Source organism: Geotrypetes seraphini, chromosome 6 (genome assembly GCF_902459505.1).
Source record: "Geotrypetes seraphini chromosome 6, aGeoSer1.1, whole genome shotgun sequence".
In the NCBI taxonomy this organism is placed as follows: domain Eukaryota; kingdom Metazoa; phylum Chordata; class Amphibia; order Gymnophiona; family Dermophiidae; genus Geotrypetes; species Geotrypetes seraphini.
In genome coordinates, this window is record NC_047089.1 from 245,031,804 (window position 1) to 245,059,450 (window position 27,647).

Sequence of the window (27,647 nt, forward strand, 5' to 3'; positions counted from 1 at the left end):
ATTCATTCTGGAAGCATGGTTGTAATCCAGTGCACTCGTATATCAAAGCGAATTTCCCCATAGGAAATAACAAAATGCAGATGATTTGTTACACAACCCAAAAACTTTAATACAAAATACTGTATAAAAATACAGTATAAAATTAAAAATATATACAGTAAAACAAATAACCTGCACTTAACTTTTGAATAGAATCGTGGCAGATGTGAGGGAGACGCACTTGTAAAGAGGAGACTGAGAAGAGACATGGTCGAAACATTCAAAATACTGAAGGGAACAGACTTAGTAGAAGTTGAAAGGGGATAGATTCCGTACAAACGTAAGGAAGTTCTTCTTCACCCAGAGAGTAGTAGAAAACTGGAATGCTCTTCCGAAGTCTGTCATAGGGGGAAACACCCTCCAGGGATTCAAGTCAAAGTAGATAAAGACAGGTTGTTCACCCTCTCCAAGGTAAGGAGAACGAGAGGGCACTTTCTAAAGTTGAAAGGGGATAGCTTCCGTATGAACATAAGGAAGTTCTTCACCCAGAGAGTGGTGGAAAACTGGAACGCTCTTCCGGAGGCTGTTATAGGGGAAAACACCCTCCAGGGATTCAAGACAAAGTTAGACAAGTTCTTGCTAAACCGGGACGTACACAGGTGAGGCTGGACTCATTTAGAGCACTGGTTTTTGACCTGGGAGCCGCCGTGTGAGCGCACAGCTGGGCACGATGGACCACTGGTCTGACCCAGCAGTAGCAATTCTTAGGTTCTTAAATGCTTTGAGCGCTTACCTTCCCAGTAGTTGGAACTATCAAAATGTTGGATCTTAACATTTATTTTGAATCTCCTAATTACTAGACACATCCACGCACACCTACTCACACCCACAACATCTCACATAAAGTGTATCATTAATTTGCAAGATAATATAATGATCACAGAAAAAGGAAAGCTGGCAGCATTTTTAGTCTTTGTTGCACAAAGATTATAGCGATGACAGATGACCTTCTAAACTTAAGTATGCTTTAACCCTTTCAGGACCAAGGGACATATTTGTCCCATAACTTTAAAATCCTATAAATTTTGATTGGGATAGTCTACAATTCTAAATTTGATATGTACGGATTCCATATGATACTGCCTTTATGTAAACAAACTGGTTCCAACATTCATTCATTAGCGTCGTTGCCAGATTGACGAGAAGATTCACTTGCCACACTGTCCATAAGCCAGAAGTTTGATTTTTTTTAAAAAAATAATGATATTTCACAAAAAAAATCAATTTTTTGGCATCTGCAAGCCCTTTTTACCATAAAAATGTCGTCAAAACCACAAAAATTGGCCTACGATCCTTATGGTCCTGAAAGGGTTAACGGCTTTGTATGAGCTTTGAATTTCTTTGACAATACCTGTATTCTTCTGGTCATTATTCAGAGAGTCAAAGCAGATGTGTAATCAGTCACTTCAGATTCATCTGCTGCTATTAATATTTGTTTCAAAACCATTGAAAAGACTCTACATAATGTTCCATTACCTTCAATTCACCAGCCTGCTATTAGAAAAAATAATTATTTACTGTTTGTTGAAAATGACCTGAAGTGTGGCACAAAAGAAGTCTGAATCCACATTCAAAATACCTTTCATTGCCAATGATTCATGCTGATGAATGCGAGAGGGTATAATAATATATCATTAAACCAGGGCTGCATGCACTACTTTCTTGGTATGCAAATCTCTCTCATGCATATTCATTGTGGATATCCTGAAAACCTGGCCTGCCAGTAGATCTCGAGGACCGGACTTGGACAGCCCTAATGTAAACCATTAGCAAATATCATCTTTGATGGGGGCACTACTTCCAGTGCATGCACAGATTTCTCGTGCATAATTATTACATTCAAAACATATATCTTTTTTTTTTTATATATAAATTCTTTATTCATTTTAAAAACTTACAAGAGATACTGTGAAAATATTTTGTCATTTAATCAACTTTAATTAGGTCATTCTGGTCTGCCATCCTGTTATTTTTAAGCTCAATATGGGGTAGTTCGGTTGTAGATTCATCAAGGGGAGTAATTTTTGGAAAAGCTGCGGCTTGTGGGGTTTTTGGTAAAAAGAAGCGTCTCTTATTTCAAAAGGCGCGTATAATAGGACATAAATGTATTATGCAATTTTGGTTATCAAAAGAAGCTCCTAGTTTTTGGCATTGGAGGAATCAATTTCATCGTCTATTGTTATTTGAGACTTGGGAAGTTAGCGTTCGGCTAGGAAAATTCGTATGTTTATGGAAATTTGGGATCCGTATATTCAGAATCTTTCAACTAAGGCAAGAAGTTTAATTCTTAATGATTTACATTGAAGCTATGATTATTTATCTAAAATTCCAGTTCTTTATTTTTATTATTCTTTATTTTTGTCAACTTTCATTGGGTTTGGGGGGGTTTAGTATGATTTTTTCAATAAAAAAGTTATAAACTAAATTTTGGGGGAGGATAGGGGGGAGAGAGGTGAATAGGGAAAAGGGAAGGGGGATAGGAATTAGGGGGAGGGTATTGAGAGATGTAATGGGTATTTTGGAAATATATTTTGAACAAATGAAAGATATTTGACGGAAATTAATATGATGAATTTTAATTTAATGACTATTTTATTGTATTATATTATTGTATATTTACGGATTTCTTCAATAAAAATGTTATAAATAAAATAATGGGGAGAAGGGGGGAAGGAAGGGAAAGGTGGAAAGTAAAAGAGGGAATATATTGATAGTTATAATAGGTAAATTAAAAAAATTTAATTTGAAGAAATGAATGATATGTGATGAAATGTTAATATGGTAAATTTATTATGTAATGATTATTTTATTGTATTATATTATTGTATATTTACGGATTTCTTCAATAAAAATGTTATAAATTAACTTCTAGGGTGTGTATGTAAATGTTTATAAGTCTGCCAAGGAATAGGTCAACCACTGGGTAAAGTGCAAAAGTTTCATGTATAAAAAGTTTTATGGATAACTGGTGATATATTTAAGTGTGTTTGTGAAATTGATTATTATTACTACTATTGCTATTTATAGTTGATTAAATGATAAAATATTTTCACAATAGCTCTTGATATATGTTTTGAATGTAATAGTGAAGTTGAGCTATTGATTTTTAATATATTTAAATCCCAATTAGGTTGTGGTGACTAGGTAATACATAATTATTAGAGAGACCAGAAAACCTGATTGTGTGGGGTGACCACAAGAACAGGTTTGGACCATATTGACTGGATCAACTTACCGTAAGACTATCATTGGAAGAATTCCTTCTCCATAATATGCACACACAAAAATTATTACCATACTAAACATAATCGTGTCTGATCTTTTATGTTAAGAATATAAGAATAGCTTTACTGGATCAGATCAATGGTCCATCTAGCTCAGGGGTGTCAAAGTCCCTCCTCCAGGGCCGCAATCCAGTCGGGTTTTCAGGATTTCCCCCAATGACTATGCATGAGATCTATTAGCATACAATGAAAGCAGTGCATGCAAATAGATCTCATGCATATTCATTGGGGGAAATCCTAAAAACCCGACTGGATTGTGGCCCTCGAGGAGGGTCTTTGACACCCCTGATCTAGCTGATCCAAGTCACAAGTACCTGGCAAACCCCCAAATAGTAGCAGCATTCCAGATCAGAGATTGTGACTAGAGAATGACACGGTGAAAAAATTGGTCCCCGTCACCGCCCCGTCCCCGTCTCACCATCCCCGTCACCGCCCCGTCCCCGTCTCACCAACCCCGTCACCGCCCCGTCCCCGTCTCACCATCCTCTTCACCGCCCCGTCACCGCCACTGCCACCCCATTCACCGCCCCGTCACCGCCACTGCAATCCCATTCACTTTTCTTTATTTACGTATAAAGGAAACATTCTTTAAAACTTTAAAACTTAGTTAAATATTAGTTAATAACTATACAAAAACAAAACACGCAGAGAAAAAATTAATTAATAAAAATTCTCAAAACTGACACATTTTGATCACTAAATTTAAAATAGTTATTTTTCATACAGTTTTTCAATCACTAATCTTCCACCACCCCTGGGGCTAGCAATGCAAAAACAAACACGACATGTACTTTAAATGCTGCCGTGATTAGCATAGTGACCGCGGCTACGGCTGCAAGTCTCCCCTCCCCCCAGCGATCACGGCAGGAGGGCACCCAACCCCTCCTGTAGACCCCCCCAACGGCACTCCCGACAATCGCAGCAGAAGGGTACCCAACCTCTCCTGCCGGTCCTCCCAATGGCCTCCCCTAAGATCGCCGGCAGGAGGGTACCCAACCCCTCCTGCTGGACCCCCCCCCCAACGAACCCTCCCACCCCGGAACCCCCTTAGTCTTACTTTTCAAGTTGGACCGGACAGCTCCTCGCTCGTCTGGCCAGCAGGCCTGCCTCCGTCCAAATGAGGCGGGCCCGCCCCTCCCCTCCCCTCCCCTGCCTCCCAATGGCCTCCCCTAAGATCGCCGGCAGGAGGGTACCCAACCCCTCCTGCAGGACCCCCCCCCCCCCAACGAACCCTCCCACCCCGGAACCCCCTTAGTCTTACTTTTCAAGTTGGACCGGAAAGCTCCTCGCTCGTCTGGCCAGCAGGCCTGCCTCCGTCCAAATGAGGCGGGCCCGCCCCTACCCTGCCCAACCCACAGGATCCTAGGGCCTGATTGGTCTAGGCACCTAAAGCCACTCCCGCTATAGGAGGGGCCTTAGGTGCTTGGGCCAATCAGGCCCTAGGATCCTGTGGGTTAGGCAGGGGAGGGGAGGGGCGGGCCCGCCTCATTTGGACGGAGGCAGGCCTGCTGGCCAGACGAGCGAGGAGCTGTCCGGTCCAACTTGAAAAGTAAGACTAAGGGGGTTCCGGGGTGGGAGGGTTCGTTGGGGGGGGGGTCCAGCAGGAGGGGTTGGGTACCCTCCTGCCGGCGATCTTAGGGGAGGCCATTGGGAGGCAGGGGAGGGGAGGGGAGGGGCGGGCCCGCCTCATTTGGACGGAGGCAGGCCTGCTGGCCAGACGAGCGAGGAGCTGTCCGGTCCAACTTGAAAAGTAAGACTAAGGGGGTTCCGGGGTGGGAGGGTTCGTTGGGGGGGGGGTCCAGCAGGAGGGGTTGGGTACCCTCCTGCCGGCGATCTTAGGGGAGGCCATTGGGAGGACCGGCAGGAGGGGTTGGGTACCCTTCTGCTGCGATTGGCAGGAAGGGTTGAAATGACAAATGAGGAGCACGGTGAAATAGCGGTTCCTAGAAGGGGGTACATTGGCCCGCGGGGATAAACCTGTTCACCGTTTCCGCGGTCGGTGAATGGCCTTGTCCCCGTCACCGCAGCGACTGCTATTTTTCTTCCCCGTTTTCGGCGGTGACCCGCGGCTTAAATGCGGTGGCCGCGGGTAAACCGTCACCGTGTCATTCTCTAATTGTGACCTCATAATGCCTCATTCCACCAATGCCTAAGAGCCAAACTCATCAGTGAAGTCACAAAGGCTTGATCATCCTATACTTGGCTTACATAAGAACATAAGAGCTGCCATACTGGGACATCAAGCTCAATATCCCGTCTTTGCGGAGGCCAATCCAAGTCACAAGTACCTGGCAAAAACCCAAATAGTAGCAGCATTCCATGCCACCGATCCAGGGCAAGCAGTGGCTTCCCCCATGTCCATCTCAACAGCAGTTTATGGACTTTTCTTCCAGGAACATGTCCAAACCTTTTTTTAAACCAGCTACATTAACTGCTCTTACCATATCCTCTGGCAATGCATTCCAGAGCTCTATTCTCTGAGTGAAAAATATATTCCCTCCTATTGGTTTTAGCAGTATTACTCTGTAACTATTAATAAGCATCAACCCTCAAGTGGCAGGCTTAACCACCTGCTAGTTTGTACTCTCTCCTGTAGGTGACAACTTAGATATTTGGGCAATGCTAGTCGATGATGGTGCGACTGGTTCCAGATTTATCACTTCCTCTCTCATAATTTGGGTCGGTTATGGGAGGCTTACGATTCATCAGGCGCCCTCTGCTAATCTTTCCTGGTCTGTTAAGTATATAGAATTCAACATTTAAGAAAACATTCTTCTCAATGAGGATATTCATGTCCTTTGACAGCAGATGTATGACCTTGATCTTTTCTCATTCTGACTAGATAACCACATTTGACACCTAAATGATTGCTTATATGTGGAAAGTCATTGTCAGGATCTCAGTAGCCATGCTTGCATAATGATAGACTTGTCATGATACTGGTTGCACGTGGAGAAATCTCATGGTGCCTTTTCTGGGTGATTGCGTTCAGGATTTATAGGTGCCTCTTCAGTTATTCAGTTATTTGCTGGCATAAGAACATAAGAATAACCTTACTGGGTTAGACCAATGGTCCATGAAGCCCAGTAGCCCGTTCTCACTAGTACCTGGTCAAAACCCAAAGAGTAGCAACATTCCATACAGAATCTAAAGAACAGCAAGATTCTGGAATCCCAGAAAGCAACAAGATTCTAGAACTCCAAAGAGTAGCAACATTCCATGCTACCGATCCAGGGCAAGCAGAGGCTTCCGCCATGTCTTTCTCAATAACAGACTATGGACTTTTCCTCCGGGAACTTGTCCAAACCTTTCTTAAAACCAGCTACGCTATCTGCTCTTACCACATCCTCTGTGTTCCAGAGCTTAACTATTCTCTGAGTGAGAAAAAATTTCCTCCTATTGCTTTTAAAAGTATTGCCCTATAACTTCATCGAGTGTCCCCTAGTCTTTGTAATTTTTGACAGAGTGAAAAATTGATCACTTGTACCCATTCTACTCCACTTAGGATTTTGTAGACTTCAATCATATCTCCCCTAGGCCGTCTCTTTTCCAAGCTGAAGAGCCCTAACCGTTTTAGTCTTTCCTCGTAAGAGAGGAGTTCTATCTCCTTTATCATCTTGGTTGGTCTTCTCTGAACCTTTTCTGGTGCCACTATATCTTTCTTGAAATAAGGGGACCAGAATTGTACACAGTATTCCAGATGGGGTCTCACCGTGGATCTGTACAACGGCATTATGACCTCGGGCTTACGGCTGACGAAACTTCTACGGATACAGCCCATGATTTGTCTAGCCCTGGATGAAGCTTTCTCCACTTGATTGGCAGTCTTCATGTCTTCGCTAATGATCACCCCCAAGTCACGTTCTGCTACAGTCCGTGCTAGGGTCTCACCATTTAGGGTGTAAGTCCTGCATGGATTTTTGCCTCCAAGGTGAATGACCTTGCATTTTTTGGCATTGAAACTTAGTTGCCAAGTCTTTGACCAATGCTCCAGCAGGAGTAGGTCCTACGTCATACTGTCGGGCATTGAGCTTTTGTCGGGCACTGTGCTTTCGTCTATTGTGCTTTTGTCTACTATATTGCATAGTTTGGTGTCATCGGCGAATAATGTCATTTTACCTCGAAGCCCCTGAGCCAAGTCTCTTACGAAGATGTTAAATAGGATCGGTCCCAAGACCGAGCCCTGCGGTACTCCGCTGATCATCTCTGCTTATCATCTTTTTAATAATTCCTAGCATACACATTGGATGGAAGGTTTCATCGTATTGTCTACGATGACACCCAGATCCTTTACTTGGGCACTAACCCCCAAGGTGGACCCTAGCATCCAGTAACTGTGATTTGGGTTATTCTTCCCAATGTGCATCACTTTGCATTTTTCCACATTAAATTTCATCTGCCACTTGGACGCCCAGTCTTCCAATTTCCTAAGGTCTGCCTGCAATTTTTCACAATCTGCATACGTTTTAACAACTTTGAACATTTTAGTGTCATCTGAAAATTTAATCACTTCACATGTCGTTCCAATTTCCAGATCATTAATAAATAAGTTACATAGCACCGGTCCCAGTACAGACCCCTGTGGCACTCCACTGTATACTCTCCTCCATTTAGAAAAATGACCATTTAATCCTACCCTCTGGTGTCTTAAATAACCTAGAGGGTAGGCTAATGAACCATAGAAAGGAGGACCCAGGCCCATGAGCCACTCTAACCACTACATTTATGGTAGAACATGTGACCCCCCCAATACCCTACTCTACAACCAAATACAGTAGGTATCACCTGCAGCCATAAGGCTTTTTGGGTTATAGACAGGTGGATATAGTGGTTTTTATAGTGATTTGTGAGGTCATAGAGCTTTATGCTTATAGAAAATTAGATGAATATTACCAACAGCGTGCTTAGTCAATGATATTACTAGGAGAGTGGGTCAATTGTTTATGCAATCCAAAAGATAATCAATTTAGATCATCCCTTCATACTCTCACCGGAACCTTATAATATAGAAAGACCCTCAGAGATGCCACCAATATACTCAAATGTTATTTTATAGTACAGTAAAACCTTGGTTTGCGAGCATAATTCGTTCCAGAAGCATGATTGTAATCCAAAGCACTCGTATATCAAAACGAATTTCCCCATAGGAAATAATGGAAACTCAGACGATTCTTTGCACAACCCAAAAACTTTAATACAAAATACTATATGTACCTGTATTGCAAGACCTCGTTCATTTAGAACAGTTACTAAATTTCCGCAGCGTCAGAGAGAGAAGAACCATCAGCTCAGTTGTGATGATGGGACGCGTGTATACTGTATGGACTCATATTGCAAGACTTCACTCGTTTAGAACAGTCACTACACTCCCGCAGCGTCAGAGAGAGAAGAACCATCGGCTCAGTTGTGATGATGGGACGCGTGTATACTGTATGTACTCGTATTGCAAGACTTTGCTCGTTTAGAACAGTTACTATACTCCCGCAGCATCAGAGAAAGAAGAACCATCAGCTCAGTTGTGATGATGGGACGCGTGTATACGGTATGTACTCGTATTGCAAGACCTCGCTCGTTTAGAACAGTCACTACACTCCTGTAGCATCAGAGAGAGAAGAATCATCGGCTCAGTTGTGATGATGTGACACGTGTATACTGTATGTACTTGTATTGCAAAACTTTGCTCATTTAGAACAGTCACTACACTCCTGTAGCGTCAGAGAGAGAAGAACCATAGGCTCAGCTGTGATGATGTGACGCGTGTATACTGTATGTACTCGTATTGCAAGACTTTGGCTCGTTTAGAACAGTCACTATACTCCTGCAGCGACAGAGAGAGAAGAACCTTCGGTTCAGTTGTGATGTATGTATACTGTATGTACTTGTTTTGCAAGACATTACTTGTATATCAAGTTAAAATTTAATCAAATGTTTTGCTTGTCTTGTAAAACACTTGCAAACCAAGTTACTTGCAATCCAAGGTTTTACTGTATATGGTTTTATGCATCAAGTCCTCATCGAGTCCAGTGTTTACCAGTTCTACTAGTTTGTTAAATAAACCATTATTGTTTCTGAGATGTTTGTAGTGTTCAAATACTTAGCTTAATGTACTTGGTCAAATTCACAGGGACTAACTAGCCTGGTTAGTAGTCTGGCCTAAAAACTACCGCCTGCTCAAGAGTATATTGGTGGCATCTCTGAGGGTCTTTCTATATTATAAGGTTCCGGTGAGAGTATGAAGGGATGATCTAAATCAGGGGTCTCAAAGTCCCTCCTTGAGGGCCGCAATCCAGTCGGGTTTTCAGGATTTCCCCAATGAATATGCATTGAAAGCAGTGCGTGCACATAGATCTCATGCATATTCATTGGGGAAATCCTGAAAACCCGACTGGAATACGGCTCTCGAGGACCGGAGTTCCCTACCCCTGGCTTAGACGGACCAATGTTTGATTTTTGGTAGGTGTTCCAGGTTTACAGCATATCAGGGGTAGGGAACTCCGATCCTCGAGAGCCGTATTCCAGTCGGGTTTTCAGGATTTCCCCAATGAATATGCATTGAAAGCAGTGCATGAACATAGATCTCATGCGTATTCATTGGGGAAATCCTGAAAACCCTACTGGATTGCGGCCCTCAAGGAGGGACTCTGAGACACCTGATCTAGCCCAGAGGTGGGCAACTCCAGTCCTCAAGGGCCGGAATCCAGTCGGGTTTTCAAGATTTCCCCAATGAATATGCATTGAAAGCAGTGCATGCACATAGATCTCATGCATATTCATTGGGGAAATCCTGAAAACCCGACTGGATTGCGGCCCTCAAGGAGGGACTTTTGAGACCCCTGATCTAAATTGATTATCTTTGGATTGCATATAGAAAATTAGAAACATGATGGCAGATAAAAGCCAAACAGCCCATCCAGTCTGACAATCCACAGCATCCACTATCTCCTCCTCTCCACAAGAAATTCCTTTTTCCACGCTTTCTTGAATTCAGACACAGTCTTTGTCTCCACCAACTCTTTTGGGAGACTATCCCATGCATCAAGCACCCTTTCTGTAAAGCAAACAAGGCACTGCACACTTGTGGAGCAAATCTATAAAGAGCTTCAAGTTTATTTATATTTGATATGCCACCAAAGGCAGTGTTGTCATGGCAATTTACAATAATAATGTCCGTAATAGCATAGAGCAGGGGTAGGCAATTCCGGTCCTCGAGAGCCAGAGCCAGGTCAGGTTTTCAGGATATCCACAATAAATATGCATGAGATAGATTAGCATCTCAAGGAGGCAGTGCCTGCAAATCCATCTCATACATATTCATGGTGGATATCCTGAAAACCTGACCTGGCTCCGGCTCTCGAGGACCGGAATTGCCTACCCCTGGCATAGAGGGAGAGGAGGTTACATTTCAATTAAAGGAGAAAGTGTGAACGATTTATTTATGACACAGTTTATATACTGTTCTATCTTTTTTTTTTTTTTTTAGTTCAAAAAGTTTTATTGATTTTATATATGAGAAGAAATACAAAGCCAACAATATGGGTGTTCAAAAAAGAACACAGAATAACAATAGCATTAACAAATGTGAAGTGCATCCACAATGAAAGAGTAATCAGAAAGGAATAAATGCATAAAAAGGAAAAAGATGAGAACATATTAGTTCAAGAAAAGGGTGTACACCCAACAGGTGATGTGTTCTAATAATGAGTCAGAGTAATCAGACATATTGATCCAATCATAAAATGTAAAAATAAAAGAAAATGGTATATACAATATGAGAAATATGACAACCAGAGAAAAGCCTGAGATCAGTTGATAAAGGGTAAGGTAAGACACAGCAAACATTATTATGAAAAAGTAGAAGTCAAGGATCTGCTTTACAATACTCAAGTACTGGAGACCAAATTTTTGCATAAGTGGACATGGAATTATTACATTCAGCAAAATGACATTCATATTTCACAAGGAGACATATAGAGTTATACTGTTCTATCTTTAAATCCCAGACAGTGTACAAAACACATCCGTAATATTCATTACAGTAAAAACAATATATCAGATTTATAACATAAAAATTCTTCATCTGAACCAATTCTATACAATTTTCAGTCCTTTCTCCATTGATGTCGCTCGCTGACTCTCAGCCATTTTTCCTGTAAACCGCCTCACACCGAAAGGCTTTTGCAGTGTACGTACAAATAAAGATTTATGTCATGTTACGTTCACTGCCAGCAGCAAAAAGAACTAAGCCAGTCAATTAAAATTCATGTGTTGGAACAGATATGCTGGTGCACCGCCACACGTCCACTAAAAGTTATTGATCTCAAATGCATAAGCAAATAGATTGTTTATTTGTTTTCAAACCTCTTTTAAATGACTGCAATTTACACAAGTGGTGGCGGAATATATTACCTCTCCGTACATATGATAAAATTCTACAAATTTGGAATGAGGAGTTGGGAATTCAGATTTCTCTTCTTGATTTTACTCAATCTATTAATAGACTACCAAAGATTATAAAACTAAACTAAACTAAACCTTGGGTTTATATACCGCACCATCTCAGTAAATGCAGAGCTCGGCACGGTTTACAGGAATTAGGATGAGAGAGAACTCCAGTGGAGAGTTTAAGAGTTCGATGTAAAAGGGTGGGGAAGGTGGGAGAGGCCTAAGAGGGGGGGAAATGTTACAGTTTTGAGAATAGCCAGGTTTTAAGGTGTTTACGGAAAAGTTGGAGGGAGCTTGAGGATCGGAGCGGGGAGGTAAGGTTATTCCAGATCTCAGTGATTCTAAAGGGGAGGGATGACCCAAGTTTGCCTGCATGAGAAATACCTTTTGTGGAAGGGAAGGATAGTTTAAGAGTTTGGGAGGATCTGGAGGAGGTAGGGGTTGGGGAGTTCCAGGATAGAGGGATAACGGCAGGAAGGATGCCATGTAGGATCTTGTAGGCTAGGCACGCACATTTGAAGTGGATCCTGGAGATTACTGGGAGCCAATGGAGCTTAGACAGGAGTGGCGAGACGTGATCAAATTTGCTTTTCGCAAAAATAAGCTTAGCCGCGGCATTCTGAATCCGCTGCAGTCTGTGGAGGCTTTTCTTGGTCAGGCTGAGGTAGATAGAATTGCAATAGTTATGGATATGTTTGGAGAGAATGTACTTATTTTTCCCAAATTCAAGCTTTTCATGCGAATTTAATAGATATCCCAATTTGTATTAAATGTAATAAAGATCCTGGCACATTATCTCATGCTTTTTGGTTGTGTCCTTTGAACAACTCATTTGGGTTCTTTATGGGGTAATTCGATAGTGGGTTGTCCTAGGGGAATAATTTTTGGTAAAGCATCAGCTTGTGGGGTTTTTGGCCAACTAAAATGTCTTTTATTTCAGAAAGCCTGTATGATTGGGCCTAAATGTATTATGCAATTTTGGTTGCAGAAAGAATCTCCAAGTTTTTGGCGTTGGAGGAATCAATTACATCGCTTATTTTTATTTGAGAGTTGGGAGGTTCGCCTAAAAAAACTCGTCTTTTTATGGAGGTTTGGGATTCTTATATTCAGAATCTTTCACCAAAAATACAAAGTTTGGTTATCAATGATTTATTATGAAAATTAGGTTTACTAATTACATTCCAGTTATTTATTTTAATTCTTTATTTTTGTCAACTTTCATCCAGGGTGAGGGATTTCATTTAGGGGAAGATAGTGGGTAGGGGATGGAATTAAGGGGGGTGTAGATAAGATTGAATTAATTCATATGGAAATTAAATTTGAAAGAATGATTTAAATTTGTATGAAATATTATTGTGATTCTTATTGGATTGAATGTATTTTTGTATTATCCTATTGTACTGATTATTTGATTCTTTCAATAAAAATTGTTATACATAAATGACTGCAATGAGGATTCTAAATGGAGATGAAGAGGCAGGGCAGCGACGCTGAAAATAGACTCCTAGATGGTGCCCATGCACATGTGGTGAAAAGCTGGAGCGATCATTCAGTTTTGCTGGGAAAAGCACAAAGTACAGGAAGAGGAGGAGTAAGATGTTAACAGTCAAGATAAAAAATTTTTAAAAAGCTGGTAAAGAGTGTTAAAAGCTGGGCTCCAATAATCTGAGCACTAAGCTAATCTCTTATAATAAAACGCTAAGCGCGCATGCACACTCTCACCGCCATGTTGCCTGATCTGTAGTTCCGTGGCCGGCAGAGTGCGCATGCGCGCTTACCACGCATCTCTGGGCTTGCCGGCTCCGGCCAGAAAAAGTTCAGATGCGCTCCAGGTCGGGCCGCACCTTGCGCGAGCGCAGCAAGTCGATGTTGTCTAAGATCCGTTCCTGGTAGCGAGCGGGGGGGGGGGGGGGGTGTCAGCGGCAGGCCCGCCATGTCGATGAGGAGGAGGAGACGTGGGGCGCGAGCGCGGCCGAAGGGAGCCGTTGGGGCTTGCGCGCGCTGACCTCTGGGCACGCGGGCAGGAGTCGTCGCCGCCGAGGTGGGTGAAAGCGGCTTTTAAGGTGGACCGGGACGGTTGCAGTCAGGCGCCCTGGCGGGTTTCCGTCTTCATCCAATAGGGAATAGCTTACGGTCCACCGGTTCAAAACTGCTAAAATGGCCTCTTTAGAGGAAATGATTTGATCAGTAGCTCTTGCAGTTTTAGCACAAGTCCCACTTCGTTACTAACAGTAAAATAACCTTTTATATATCTATCTACTAGCACCCGTTAATGTAACAGGCTAAAACACTAGTATTATATAAAGGCAATTTTGCTCACCAGATCCATCATAGAAGAGTAGCTTAAGCCTACATTTGCATACCAATGTTTAGGCGTGACTACTTGCAAAAGGCTGGTGTAAATGCACACACCTGAATATTTGCACGTATAGGTTTTTTTATTTATAGATTCATAAACTTCCTTTTCAGGAAGGGATTTACCCAAAGCAGTTTAAAATACATTGAATAGTAATTAGATACTAACTGACAATATTTTATAAGTACCTAAGGGCAGGGCTGGATTTTCCTATAGGCTAACTAGGCTTCAGCCTAGGGCCTCAAGATCAAGAGGGGCCTACATTCAAATTGTTAGCAAAATTAAAATTACACTATTCTAAAAACAGTGAACACTAAAACACTGAACCGAAAATAAGGAGAAATTCTACGCTTCGGGATCGGAACCGGCTCCGGCCACAACAGGGCGCCGACTCGGCTTCTCCCTTTCTTTTTCTCACCCTGGGAGGAGGATCGGGGAGGGAAAGACGTCAGTCCGGAAACAGCTGGGCAAAGCCCAGCCCCGCGGGGAGAGAGGCAAAACGTGGATATAGTTACCCTCCATCTGTACCCTTCAATCCCCTTCTCCTTCAGGAAATCATCCAATCCCTTTTTGAAACCCAATATTGTACTCTGCCCTATCACCTCCACTGGGAGCGCATTCCAGGTGTCCACCACCCTCTGAGTGAAGAAGAACTTCCTAGCATTCGTTTTGAATCTGTCTCCTTTAAATTTTTCTGAATGCCCTCTTGTTTTTGTTGGCCCGGTTAGTCTGAAGAATCTGTCCTTCTCCACCTTCTCTATGCCTTTCATGATTTTATAAGTCTCAATCATGTCCCCCCTAAGTCTCCACTTTTCCAGGGTAAAGAGCCCCAGCTTCTGACATGGATAACCTGGACATACAGATGATTCAACTGGACATACTGGCCTCACTTGTGTATGCTGGACACTACAGACCTATATTTTCCCATAGCCAGGCCCAGCCTGTACCTTGCTGTCTGTAAACACCTGCAGCCTTTGCAATGCTAACGTTTTTGTCTCCATTCCCTGCTGGGAGGATATTTCTCCAAGGTTCTGCAGAACTGTTATCAGTGCTGTATGACTTCATATGCCAGGCACCCTGGAAAGCCATAAAACTTTTATAATGAGCAAGGATCCCTGCAGGACGATGTGGGTGTAGCGAGATGAGAGAACTTGGTACCAAAACATTTGCTCCCTGTCTCTGAACCAAGTTATGGGAACCAAGCAGCTGGATTGTTGAAAGGTCACCTTTGCCAACTTTCAGCATACAAAGACACCATCCCGAAGATGCACAGAATTGTAAAACCACTAATTAGCATCTACAAAGTGATAAAGATCTTAGCGTTGGAGAAAGAAAGTTCACCAAGAGTTCTCTGTTTCTGCAAGGCCCCCCCCCCAATACTGGGGAGGGGGGGTGGAGGTGAGAGAGGCGTGGACTGAGAGGAGGAGTTAGCTATACATTATTTTATGTACCAATAGGGAATTACATAACCAGAATTCGGGGATGGACTTTTTTTGGAACAAAGGAAGAAATGCTGTGTATAAAAAACACGTGTATTTTAGGTAGAGCCAGAGAGATTCACTTACTTATGCTACGGGGATCTGCTAGCCCCCTGCTACGCATATGGGTGCAAGTTCTTCTCTCCATTGCATATTCTGAACTGACAATATATTTTTCTGATATGTCTCTGCTGCTGTAATACTGTAAGTTTTTATACTAACAATAAACGAATATTGTCTGTTTTGGAAGATACAATGCCGTCTTGTAGTTATTCCAATGAGGTAAACAAAGCAGCCTTTACTTCACTTCTCTAACCTCTCAGCATATGAAAGGTTTTCCATGCCCCTAATCATCCTTGTCGCTCTTCTCTGGACCCTCTCGAGTATCGCCATATCCTTCTTAACATAGGGCGACCAGTATTGGACGCAGTACTCCAGATGTGGGCGAACCATTGCTCGATACAGTGGTAGAATAACTTCCTTCGTTCTGGTAGTGATACCCTTTTTGATTATGCCCAACATTCTGTTCGCTTTCTTTGAGGCCACTGCATATTGCGCCGCCGGCTTCATTGTTTTATCCACCAATACCCCCAAGTCTTTTTCTAGGCAGCCTTCCCCCAGTACCCTACCTCCCATCGATAGCTGTACATTGGGTTCCCCTTCCCCACATGCAAGACTTTACATTTCTTTACATTGAAGCTCATCTGCCATCTTTTGCCCACTCACTCATGCATTGGAAGCAGTTAATACAAATAGATTTCATACATATTCATGGTGGAAATCCTGAAAATGAGTCTGGGTTTTGTGAACCTGTATTTGAGGACCCTTGCTCTACAGTTTGTTCCCTCTGCAAGCCGGGAGCATTCCCTGGGCCTCAGATTACATCTTTTACACAGGAAGATCCCCTGTTCAAGTTTATTAATTTTAATATACTGACCATCGAAGGACACCTGGCCGGTTTACAATGTTAAAAAGATAAAAAATAAAAAGTTAAAATTAAACTATTATGAGGGGAGGGGAGGGGAAGTGTAAACATTAAATGGGCAAATTACAAGAATGAATGTGAGCTTGGGGGTAAAGGGAGAAGGGAAAGTTAATAATTACATCGTTATAAAAAAAAAACAAATTAAAAGGAGAGGAAGAGATATAACACCTGAAAACTTGGCTCTTTTCAAAATTCTAACACCTCCCGCTCTTTGGTTCTTTATCTTCCTAGCTCCTTTCCTATAACCCTTCATTGAGGCTCCTTTTCAACCTAACCCTGTAAACCGTGCCGAGCTCTACGCTTGTGGAGATGGCGCGGTATACAAACCTAAGGTTTAGTTTAGTTTAGTTTAACATCAGGAAAGTGGATCGCTTCCTGATGTTATATTTTTGGAAAAATAATAGCTTGACATTCTTTTATGACACTAATCCCCTATGTGTCTTTGTGTATCTGAAAGTCATCACCTCTGACAAAAAACTGGAAAATGAATCTAGTTACGCAGGGCGGGGTGGGATTTTCAGTGTCTTCTAGGTATGTTGGTTGTACCGGTGTTAGAGATGATAAGCTTACAATATTTGAACAGCACTGCAATTTCTATGCTAAATACTAAATAATGCATTTTCTGTTCAGTAGTTCTAAGAAATATCCCAATGGCAGGCACATGGCTCAGAGGGAGAGGGTGGCACAGCCTCAGCACCTTGAGGTTGTGGATTTAAACCCACGCTGCTCTTTGCGACCCTGGGCAAGTCACTTAATCCCTCCATTGTCCCAGGTACATTAGATAAATTGTGAGCCAGGACAGACAAGGAAAAATGCTCGAGAACCTACATAAATTCATGTAAACCATTCTGAGCTCCCCTGGGAGAACAGTAGAGAAAATTGAATAAATGAATCCTATCTTTAATGAATACTGGGAGCAAAACACATATCTTTAGTAATATATAATAGTAGCAACAAGAGATCTTTTTTGGACTAAATTTTTCTGGTTTTCTTTTTCTTCATTGTGTTTCAGATACTGAGGACATGATTATCTCACACCTGGAGTCTTGCACATTCGCTGTCTTTGAAACAAAATGGCAGACCACAAGATGAGCGAAACCTAAAGAGGCATAGGTCCAAATAGAATTCATCGCTTTCTTGTGGGAAGCATCCTGGCTGGAGACTGAATAGTAACACAATGGAAAAATAGCACTTGAAACCCCTTTTACAGGTTTCTCTTCAGAATCACAGGTCTTTGGAACGACCTTACTACCCCGCTGCGGAACCTGGGCTCCCTCCAATTATTCCGCAAGCAACTGAAAACCTGGCTTTTCACTAAAATGTAATTCTATCCCCCCTTACTCTTCTCTTCTATATATAAGTTCTTGTAAACCTTTTTTTTTCCTTCTCTTCCTACATTTTAAGTTCTTGTAAACCTTTTTTTTCCTTCTCTTCCTATATTTTAAGTTCTTGTAAACCTTTTTTTTCCTTCTCTTCCTACATTTTAAGTTCTTGTAAACCTTTTTTTTTCCTTCTCTTCCTACATTTTAAGTTCTTGTAAACCTTTTTTTTTCCTTCTCTTCCTACATTTTAAGTTCTTGTAAACCTTTTTTTTCCTTCTCTTCCTACATTTTAAGTTCTTGTAAACCTTTTTTTTCCTTCTCTTCCTACATTTTAAGTTCTTGTAAACCTTTTTTTTCCCTTCTCTTCCTACATTTTAATTTTTTTTAAACCTTTTTTTTCCTTCTCTTCCTACATTTTAAGTTCTTGTAAACCTTTTTTTCCCTTCTCTTCCTACATTTTAAGTTCTTGTAAACCTTTTTTTTCCTTCTCTTCCTACATTTTAAGTTCTTGTAAACTTTTTTTTTCCTTCTCTTCCTACATTTTAATTTCTTTTAAACCTTTTTTTTTCCCTTCTCTTCCTACATTTTAAGTTCTTGTAAACCTTTTTTTCCTTCTCTTCCTACATTTTAAGTTCTTGTAAACCTTTTTTTTCCCTTCTCTTCCTACATTTTAAGTTCTTGTAAACCTTTTTTTTTCCTTCACTTCCTACATTTTAAGTTCTTGTAAACCTTTTTTTTCCCTTCTCTTCCTACATTTTAAGTTCTTGTAAACCTTTTTTTTCCTTCTCTTCCTACATTTTAAGTTCTTGTAAACCTTTTTTTTCCCTTCTCTTCCTACATTTTAAGTTCTTGTAAACCTTTTTTTTCCGTCTCTTCCTACATTTTAAGTTCTTGTAAACCTTTTTTTTTCCTTCTCTTCCTACATTTTAAGTTCTTGTAAACCTTTTTTTCCTTCTCTTCCTACATTTTAAGTTCTTGTAAACCTTTTTTTTCCTTCTCTTCCTACATTTTAAGTTCTTGTAAACCTTTTTTTTCCCTTCTCTTCCTACATTTTAAGTTCTTGTAAACCTTTTTTTCCTTCTCTTCCTACATTTTAAGTTCTTGTAAACCTTTTTTTTCCTTCTCTTCCTACATTTTAAGTTCTTGTAAACCTTTTTTTCCTTCTCTTCCTACATTTTAAGTTCTTGTAAACCTTTTTTTTCCTTCTCTTCCTACATTTTAAGTTTTTGTAAACCTTTTTTTTTCCTTCTCTTCCTACATTTTAAGTTCTTGTAAACCTTTTTTTTCCTTCTCTTCCTACATTTTAAGTTCTTGTAAACCTTTTTTTTCCTTCTCTTCCTACATTTTAAGTTCTTGTAAACCTTTTTTTTCCTTCTCTTCCTACATTTTAAGTTCTTGTAAACCTTTTTTTTCCTTCTCTTCCTACATTTTAAGTTCTTGTAAACCTTTTTTTCCTTCTCTTCCTACATTTTAAGTTCTTGCAAACCTTTTTTTTCCTTCTCTTCCTACATTTTAAGTTTTTGTAAACCTTTTTTTTTCCTTCTCTTCCTACATTTTAAGTTCTTGTAAACCTTTTTTTCCTTCTCTTCCTACATTTTAAGTTCTTGTAAACCTTTTTTTCCTTCTCTTCCTACATTTTAAGTTTTTGTAAACCTTTTTTTTCCTTCTCTTCCTACATTTTAAGTTTTTGTAAACCTTTTTTTTCCTTCTCTTCCTACATTTTAAGTTCTTGTAAACCTTTTTTTCCTTCTCTTCCTACATTTTAAGTTTTTGTAAACCTTTTTTTTTCCTTCTCTTCCTACATTTTAAGTTCTTGTAAACCTTTTTTTTTCCTTCTCTTCCTACATTTTAAGTTCTTGTAAACCTTTTTTTTCCCTTCTCTTCCTACATTTTAAGTTCTTGTAAACCTTTTTTTTCCTTCTCTTCCTACATTTTAAGTTCTTGTAAACCTTTTTTTTCCCTTCTCTTCCTACATTTTAAGTTCTTGTAAACCTTTTTTTTCCGTCTCTTCCTACATTTTAAGTTCTTGTAAACCTTTTTTTTTCCTTCTCTTCCTACATTTTAATTTCTTGTAAACCTTTTTTTTCCCTTCTCTTCCTACATTTTAAGTTCTTGTAAACCTTTTTTCCTTCTCTTCCTACATTTTAAGTTCTTGTAAACCTTTTTTTCCTTCTCTTCCTACATTTTAAGTTTTTGTAAACCTTTTTTTTTCCTTCTCTTCCTACATTTTAAGTTTTTGTAAACCTTTTTTTTTCCTTCTCTTCCTACATTTTAAGTTTTTGTAAACCTTTTTTTTTCCTTCTCTTCCTACATTTTAAGTTTTTGTAAACCTTTTTTTTTTCCTTCTCTTCCTACATTTTAAGTTTTTGTAAACCTTTTTTTTTCCTTCTCTTCCTACATTTTAAGTTTTTGTAAACCTTTTTTTTCCTTCTCTTCCTACATTTTAAGTTCTTGTAAACCTTTTTTTTCCTTCTCTTCCTACATTTTAAGTTCTTGTAAACCTTTTTTTTCCTTCTCTTCCTATATTTTAAGTTCTTGTAAACCTTTTTTTTCCTTCTCTTCCTACATTTTAAGTTCTTGTAAACCTTTTTTTTTCCTTCTCTTCCTACATTTTAAGTTCTTGTAAACCTTTTTTTTTCCTTCTCTTCCTACATTTTAAGTTCTTGTAAACCTTTTTTTTCCTTCTCTTCCTACATTTTAAGTTCTTGTAAACCTTTTTTTTCCTTCTCTTCCTACATTTTAAGTTCTTGTAAACCTTTTTTTTCCCTTCTCTTCCTACATTTTAAGTTCTTGTAAACCTTTTTTTTCCTTCTCTTCCTACATTTTAAGTTCTTGTAAACCTTTTTTTCCCTTCTCTTCCTACATTTTAAGTTCTTGTAAACCTTTTTTTTCCTTCTCTTCCTACATTTTAAGTTCTTGTAAACTTTTTTTTTCCTTCTCTTCCTACATTTTAATTTCTTGTAAACCTTTTTTTTCCCTTCTCTTCCTACATTTTAAGTTCTTGTAAACCTTTTTTTCCTTCTCTTCCTACATTTTAAGTTCTTGTAAACCTTTTTTTTCCCTTCTCTTCCTACATTTTAAGTTCTTGTAAACCTTTTTTTTTTCCTTCACTTCCTACATTTTAAGTTCTTGTAAACCTTTTTTTTCCCTTCTCTTCCTACATTTTAAGTTCTTGTAAACCTTTTTTTTCCTTCTCTTCCTACATTTTAAGTTCTTGTAAACCTTTTTTTTCCCTTCTCTTCCTACATTTTAAGTTCTTGTAAACCTTTTTTTTCCGTCTCTTCCTACATTTTAAGTTCTTGTAAACCTTTTTTTTTCCTTCTCTTCCTACATTTTAAGTTCTTGTAAACCTTTTTTTCCTTCTCTTCCTACATTTTAAGTTCTTGTAAACCTTTTTTTTCCTTCTCTTCCTACATTTTAAGTTCTTGTAAACCTTTTTTTTCCCTTCTCTTCCTACATTTTAAGTTCTTGTAAACCTTTTTTTCCTTCTCTTCCTACATTTTAAGTTCTTGTAAACCTTTTTTTTCCTTCTCTTCCTACATTTTAAGTTCTTGTAAACCTTTTTTTCCTTCTCTTCCTACATTTTAAGTTCTTGTAAACCTTTTTTTTCCTTCTCTTCCTACATTTTAAGTTTTTGTAAACCTTTTTTTTTCCTTCTCTTCCTACATTTTAAGTTTTTGTAAACCTTTTTTTTCCTTCTCTTCCTACATTTTAAGTTCTTGTAAACCTTTTTTTTCCTTCTCTTCCTACATTTTAAGTTCTTGTAAACCTTTTTTTTCCTTCTCTTCCTACATTTTAAGTTCTTGTAAACCTTTTTTTTCCTTCTCTTCCTACATTTTAAGTTCTTGTAAACCTTTTTTTTCCTTCTCTTCCTACATTTTAAGTTCTTGCAAACCTTTTTTTTCCTTCTCTTCCTACATTTTAAGTTTTTGTAAACCTTTTTTTTTCCTTCTCTTCCTACATTTTAAGTTCTTGTAAACCTTTTTTTCCTTCTCTTCCTACATTTTAAGTTCTTGTAAACCTTTTTTTCCTTCTCTTCCTACATTTTAAGTTTTTGTAAACCTTTTTTTTCCTTCTCTTCCTACATTTTAAGTTTTTGTAAACCTTTTTTTTCCTTCTCTTCCTACATTTTAAGTTCTTGTAAACCTTTTTTTCCTTCTCTTCCTACATTTTAAGTTTTTGTAAACCTTTTTTTTTCCTTCTCTTCCTACATTTTAAGTTCTTGTAAACCTTTTTTTTTCCTTCTCTTCCTACATTTTAAGTTCTTGTAAACCTTTTTTTTCCCTTCTCTTCCTACATTTTAAGTTCTTGTAAACCTTTTTTTTTCCTTCTCTTCCTACATTTTAAGTTCTTGTAAACCTTTTTTTTCCCTTCTCTTCCTACATTTTAAGTTCTTGTAAACCTTTTTTTTCCGTCTCTTCCTACATTTTAAGTTCTTGTAAACCTTTTTTTTTCCTTCTCTTCCTACATTTTAATTTCTTGTAAACCTTTTTTTTCCCTTCTCTTCCTACATTTTAAGTTCTTGTAAACCTTTTTTCCTTCTCTTCCTACATTTTAAGTTCTTGTAAACCTTTTTTTTCCTTCTCTTCCTACATTTTAAGTTTTTGTAAACCTTTTTTTTTTCCTTCTCTTCCTACATTTTAAGTTTTTGTAAACCTTTTTTTTTCCTTCTCTTCCTACATTTTAAGTTTTTGTAAACCTTTTTTTTTCCTTCTCTTCCTACATTTTAAGTTTTTGTAAACCTTTTTTTTTTCCTTCTCTTCCTACATTTTAAGTTTTTGTAAACCTTTTTTTTTCCTTCTCTTCCTACATTTTAAGTTTTTGTAAACATTTTTTTTTCCTTCTCTTCCTACATTTTAAGTTCTTGTAAACCTTTTTTTTTCCTTCTCTTCCTACATTTTAAGTTTTTGTAAACCTTTTTTTTTCCTTCTCTTCCTACATTTTAAGTTCTTGTAAACCTTTTTTTTTCCTTCTCTTCCTACATTTTAAGTTTTTGTAAACCTTTTTTTTTCCTTCTCTTCCTACATTTTAAGTTTTTGTAAACCTTTTTTTTTCCTTCTCTTCCTACATTTTAAGTTCTTGTAAACCTTTTTTTTTCCTTCTCTTCCTACATTTTAAGTTTTTGTAAACCTTTTTTTTTCCTTCTCTTCCTACATTTTAAGTTCTTGTAAACATTTTTTTTTCCTTCTCTTCCTACATTTTAAGTTCTTGTAAACCTTTTTTTTCCTTCTCTTCCTACATTTTAAGTTTTTGTAAACCTTTTTTTTTCCTTCTCTTCCTACATTTTAAGTTCTTGTAAACCTTTTTTTTTCCTTCTCTTCCTACATTTTAAGTTCTTGTAAACCTTTTTTTCCTTCTCTTCCTACATTTTAAGTTCTTGTAAACCTTTTTTTTCCTTCTCTTCCTACATTTTAAGTTCTTGTAAACCTTTTTTTTTCCTTCTCTTCCTACATTTTAAGTTCTTGTAAACCATGCCGAGCTCCACATCCATGGAGCTGATGAGGTATATAAATTAAGGTTTAGTTTAGTTTAGTTAGAATTGGCTGGTTTTGGCACTGACATTACTTCCCAAACATACTGATTGGGACCAGCCAGCGCTTCCTCTTTTCTCAGTCCATTCCTGACCCCCCCTAGTTGCAGTCCTATTTGGACTGGGCCAGGCTCTGCAATTTGGGAAGCTAAGCTCTTCAGCCCATCTTCTTGAGGGATAAGAGGGAGGGGATATCTGTCCTACCCTGCTGAGGGTTTCCTTTACAGGTACAGATGCTTTTTTTTGGAGGCTGTTTTCACTTCCTATCATAGTGTGTGGTAATTACTTTTTTTGTAATTTGGGGGGAGGGGCAATTTAGGGGTGGAAAATGGGACTGAACCTGATAATCAGCTAACGCATCTACATTATCACCTCACTAACTAGTTAGCACATCCATAATGTGGGAGCCCTTGGCACTTCCTAAATAGAAGTGGTAAGTGCTCCCTTGGTAATTATTTAAATTGCAGCATGCTAAAAAGCTTTTTTTTGATGTTCACACTAGAACTGGGCTTTCCGCATTGCACGGGAAAGCCATTCATAATGGCGCGCTAAACCCACTTACCACTGCTTTGTAAAAGCATCTTTTTATTAAATAATAATAATAAATAATTTATTTTTTTGTATACTGCTATACCAAAAGTTCAAAGCGGTTCACAACAGAAAAGATACATACAGTCAATGTATATAAAATACATAATAACACAATCGATAAAAAAGAATACATCAATTAAAAAGCAAGAGGAAGTTAAAACAGTATCACAACTAAAATGTAAACATGTCAAATAAGAAGTAGCCTCAAGTATAGGTTAAAACCTTGCTATTTAAAAAATGTATCCAGATATCATAACTCTCCCCCTAGTTCTTCCCCCTCTCTAGAAAATTTCCCCCTTAAATTCCTTCTCCTCTTGTAATTTCTCCTAACGATTCAACTTTGTAACCTGCCCATTAAATTGTAATTCCTCTGAAAATGTCCAGTTTTTCTCTGATGTAATTTTCAAACTTCTACCTATCTTACAACTCCTCCTCAAAGACTCAATTATGTAACAAGCCCCCTAAATTGTAAACCTCCTGGAAATGTCCAGCTATCTTCTGATGTAATCCTCCTAGAACTGCAAGGTACAGGCGGAATAGAAGTCACAAATGTAATGTAATGTTTTCCAAACCATATATCCAGTTTAGCGGCCTGAAATGATAAAATTCTGTTGAAAAACTTCTTATATCGACATGACTTTAGAGAAGAATAATTAAATAGGTTTATTCTACGTGTAATCTTATTAGCATAGTTCAAAGAAAACTGAGAGGCAAGGTAATCTGGTAGCATCCCGAAAACTGCTTTGTAACAAATGCAAGAAAATTTAAACAGAACTCTGGACTCCACTGGCAGCCAGTGGAGTTTTTGATAGAAAGGGGTAATGTGCTCCCTTTAACAGAAACTCAATGCTCAGTTGTTCCTTTGTTACAATCTGCGAGCCATTTTTGTATGTTTCTGGCAATATTAGTAGTTTTACTTAATGGTGATGGGGAAATAGGAACATACTGGCACAGTGGATCACCAGTATAGGAAATTATCATTTATTGGCCAATGAAATACCCGACACAGCCCCGTTTCAGCAGTTGTCTGCATCAATATAATTTGAGCTCTGCACATAGAAAGAATTTAATGTCCTTGGCGAATAAACCAGGCCTTGATCTTAAAAGTGAGCAATCAACAACTCAATAGGTAGTCATACAGATTGCCGGTGCCAAAACGTAGCCACGTTGGGTCTTTTGTTCACCAATAAATACTGTTTTGTCATTCTGGAGTTTTACTGTTTTCAGGGTGCACCACTTCTCAACGGTGGCGGTGAATCTTGTCTCTCCTTTTATTTATTGGTAATAGGACACCAGGTCACAACATCCCTCTTCAAAGGCATTGACTTGCATCAGCATTTTTGAAAGAAAAAAAAAAAATCTAAAAATTATTTGCATTTGTTACTTCTTGTTTGTGCTTTCCAAATCCCTCCTGATGCAAACATTGTAAGTTAATCATTTAATTCTACTTGTTCTGAGTTGCTTGTAAACCGCCGAGATTCAGAATTTTCGTGTTTAATAAAATTACAGATAATGCCATGAAATATTCAGGATAATTTCACCATATAAAATAACAGTTCAACCCTCTGTCTGTTAAGTGTAACAGCTACAAGATTAGTCTATGATTATCCTGACTTCCAACTCATAGAGGGCACCCGGTCTTCTCTGTGAGTTCAGAGAAAGTCATTGCTAATCAAGAAATGAAACCTAACCAGTAGTATTATATACAGTGGTGCCTCACACAACGAACTTAATTGGTTCCAGGAGCAAGTTTGTTATGCGAAAAGTTCGTTATGTGAAATGCGTTTTCCCATAACAATACATGTTAAAAAAAATAATTCGTTCTGTAGCATAAAATATGCTAAGATGACATAAAAAAAGATAAATTTTTTGTTATTATTTTTATTTAGATACATCTAAAAACATAATTGTTTTTTAAAACAACACACATTTTTAAAATTTAAAGACAGACTAAGTAGAGTCTAATTTTACAGTGAGAGAGGGCAGAGTCTTAGCGGCAAAAACTGGGACTTAACTGTTCATTTTTTTTTTTTTTTCTAGCATCGGGGAAGCGGCGAGAGTAGCTCCGCCCCCCCCCAACGCATCAGCAGTAGGCGCCGGGCCCCTGCGAGCCGACGGTCCGCCACTGCACAGGGAGCCAGGCGGAAAGAGGGCAGTTAAGCGCAGTGCCTGCGCGGAAGAATGCAGCTCGGGCGACTTCGTTGTGTGAAACGAAGTTCGTTGTAGGAAGCAAGACATGAAGTTCGTTGTGCGCAGCGTTCGCTGTGCGAGGCGTTCGTTATGCGAGGCACCACTGTATATATATTTTTTAAAATTAAAGTTTCATGTTGATTACAAACATACCTTATAGAGTGAAAATGAATTTTCTGTTCCTACTGATCCTTTGTCAAAAAAGCACAGTTACTTACCTTAATGGGTGTTATCCAGTCAAGTCAACCCACCTTCCTCCCCTGGTTGACTTCTTAGCTTGCTTACGGAACTGAGGAATCGCGAGCCTGAGTCGGGCAGGAAGGCACTCGCGCATGCATGGTCCGGGCAGTTGCGCAGTTTCCAAAAAAACTTAAAATGGCACTACACCTTCAATACCGTCCCTACCAGGGCTCTGCGGATGACGTCACCCACATGTGAGAGTATGCTTCCTGCTTGTCCTGGGATAACGCACTGGCCTTTTCCTAAGTATGAGGGGCTGCTGAAAAGTTCGTAGCCCAACCAACAAAGTTGGGGCAGTTTCCGTCGAGGGCTAAACACTTAGACCAGGGGTGTCCAATGTCGGTCCTCGAGGGCCGCAGTCCAGTCGGGTTTTCTGGATTTCCCCAATGAATATGCATGAGATCTATTTGCATGCCCTGCTTTCAATGCATATTCATTGGGGAAATCCTGAAAACCCGACTGGATTGCGGCCCTCAAAGAGGGACTTTGAGATCCCTGTCCTACAGCAATAGTTAAGGGTTTAGGTCAGACATGGGCAACTCCGGTCCTCGAGGGCCGGATTCCAGTCGGGTTTTCAGGATTTCCCCAATGAATATGCATGAGATCTATTTGCATGCACTGCTTTCAATGCATATTCATTGAGGAAATCCTGAAAACCCGACTGGATTGCGGCCCTCGAGGACCGACATTGGACACCCCTGACTTAGACGCACTAAAGTCAGTCAGTAATATCGACTGGATCACTGCTGGTCAATTCTCTGGCTGATTGTGGGCCGACGATCATCGATGTGCTACCAAGTCTGCATGCAAATGATTTGCACAGAGGTGCAAATCATTTGCACGCAAACCCGACAGATCAACCGCTCAGTGAGCATTTGACACATGCGCAGAGACCTAACAGCAGTGACAGGGGAAGCAGTCTCCTGTCAGTTAAGGCTTCTGTTTTTTTAATGGCATTGATTTTGTGTGTGTGTTGCACACGCACAATCTGCCCCATTAAAAAAAAAAAAAAAAGTCCCCCATACTGATGGCCCTCCCCAACGACCCCACATGAACCGGCACCACAACCCCTCCCCCCCGGCAGCGAAAATTGCAGGAGGGATGCCCACTCCCTCCTGCCATCAGATGCTTCCCTGAACCCCATCCACACTCCCCGAACCCCCTGACCTTTGGTAGATGTTGGGAGCTGG

General features: G+C 39.4%; 1 long non-coding RNA gene across 1 annotated transcript; it reads left to right on the plus strand.

Moving 5' to 3' along the window:
- The first annotated feature begins 13,680 nt into the window (after positions 1-13,680).
- Positions 13,681-26,087, plus strand: LOC117362083. Its single transcript, XR_004539795.1, has 3 exons — positions 13,681-13,806; positions 17,597-17,905; positions 26,068-26,087. It is a non-coding gene; the product is annotated as an uncharacterized LOC117362083 (long non-coding RNA).
- The last annotated feature ends 1,560 nt before the right edge of the window (positions 26,088-27,647 follow it).